Genomic DNA, 2,329 nt, shown 5'->3' with positions numbered 1-2,329 from the left:
TAGCAAGTGGAATGTGATTTAAGAAGAAAGGGAATATCAGTTATGAAGTGGTCCTAAAGGTTCAGTCCCGGGGGGGGGGGAGGGGGGTATCGATTCAATTATTTGATCAGACCTAACAGGTTCTATCTTCAACAAAAAAAGTCTTTAAGCAAGTCATTTAACTGTTATATCTATTTCTTAATCACAAAATGAAGAAATGTACTAGGTCAGTGGTTCTCAACCTGGGGTCGAGACCCCTTTGGGGGTCGAACGACCCTTTCACAGGGGTCACCTAAGACCATCCGAAAACACATATATAATTACATATTGTTTTTGTGATTAATCACTATGCTTTAATTATGTTCAATTTGTAACAATGAAATTGGGGGTCACCATAACATGAAGAACTGTATTAAAGGGTCGCGGCATTAGGAAGGTTGAGAACCACAGGACTAGGTGAACTCTGAGTTGCTGTATGGATTCAAAATGTAGCCGTGCCTGTAAAATGGGAATAACAATAATCCCTCCATCATAGTTTATTATGAGCTAACTAGAGGCCCAGTGTATAAAATCCATGCACTCAGAGCAGGGGGACGGGGAGGGGGGTGCGCTCAGCCCAGCCTGCGCCCTCTTGCAGTCCAGGAGCCTCGGGGGATGTCTGACTGATGGCTTAGGCCCACTCCCTCTCAGTTGGAAATCCTAAGCGCTGCCTCGGAGGCAGGAGAGGCTCCTGCCACTGCTGCTGTGCTCACCAGCCATGAGCCTGGCTTCTGGCTGAGCGGTGCTCCCCCTGTGGAGTGCACTGACCACCAGGGGGCAGCTCCTGCATTGAGCGGTCTGCCCCCTGGTGGTCAGTGCATGTCATAGCGACTAGTTGTTCTGCCAGTCAGTTGATTTGCATATTAGCCTTTTATTATATAGGATATATGTAAAGGGCTTAGAACAAAGTCTTGCACATTGTTACTTAATAGTAGTATTATCTTTTCAAGCTGGAATCAAATTTTTGCTATTATGTGTTCCTGGGATATGTAGAGCAGAGGGCATAAAACTGGATGGTTAAGGAGAGCATAAAGATAGGGGATTAAAGTTAAAGCTGGAGAACATACAACTCAATATTGCTACATTTAAAGAAGTTATAAAAATATTGCTTTTTCTTACATGAGTAAGCAAAATGGTACTACTCTTCAAGAATTGGTTATATATTGATATGTAAGAACCTTGAGTACATTAATTTCAGAGGAATAGAAAAAAATGTACACATGTGTGTATATATAAGGACACTGAAAATTTCTAACCCTGAATAAACAGTTAATGAGATCTCACATGCAACAGCATTGCAAGTAAGAAGATACTGGCATGGAATGCTTGTCTTCTAAAAGACAAAAAGCATGCTCTCCCACCCTCTTCATTTTACTCCGTACTAAGACGGTACCATCAGTTCCATAAAAGATAAAGGGAGATGCTAAAATGGAATGAGGCTATTGTCAAAATGTTGTTTAAAACCACAAGCATGCAACAAAATAAACCATTTGCTTAGTTTTAGAGTCTTATGCTAAGTAATCTCTTCCTCCAGCTTCCCCTGCCCTAGTCTAAAAAAAAAATGGGTCCAAAAAGAAAGATCCATTTCCCCCCAATTAAATTGCTCAGCCTTTCCAAAAATGAATAAATTGGAACGGACCTAGAGGACCTTTTTTTTTTTTTGAGCCGAGAACAAGCAGTACTGTGTGGCAAGGGCTTCTTCTCGGTCTGGAAGCAGGGCTTCTAGGCAGCACCACCTGCTGGTCCCGTGCGTGTCTTACTGCCTCGGCCCCAAAGCTCCCTCCGCGGGACCTGCACTCCTCCCGAGCCTTCTGCACCCAATTGCAACGAAAGCAAAATAAAAGGCAGCGAGAAGGCCCCAGGACGTGAAATCGCAGCCCCGCCAAGGCAGGAGAAGGCGGACAGCCAGCCCCGCGCTTGCAGGGACCCGGGACCTAGGGCGGGAGGGGCGCGCGGCGTTTCTTTCCGGGGCGCAAAGCCCCGCCCCCCCCGGAAGGGAACGGGCGGGTCACATGATTGCGGCGGGGCGTTCCCCGGCCGGTTGGGGGTTCCGCTCGGGGCCCAAAAGAAGAAAAAAACCCCCAAGTGGCCCCCCCCCCTTTCCCGAAAAAATTGGAAATCCGGGGCCCCAGCCCCTCCGGGTGGGGGGGGAGGGGGGGGCCGGCCCCCCCCGGGGGCCCTCCCCCGGGGAAAGGGGGGCCCGGGTTAGGAGGCCCCCCTTCGGGGGTGTAAAAGTTCTGGGGCCCGGCCCTTTTCCTTTCGTTCTCTTGTTTGTGCGGGCCGGGGGGACCAGGGGCCGAGGGCGGATGTG

The sequence above is a fragment of the Myotis lucifugus genome, unplaced genomic scaffold, assembly GCF_000147115.1.
Source record: "Myotis lucifugus unplaced genomic scaffold, Myoluc2.0 scaffold_150, whole genome shotgun sequence".
In the NCBI taxonomy this organism is placed as follows: Eukaryota; Metazoa; Chordata; class Mammalia; order Chiroptera; family Vespertilionidae; genus Myotis; species Myotis lucifugus.
The sequence above is the reverse complement of the archived record's forward strand: the minus strand, read 5'-3'. Positions refer to the sequence as shown.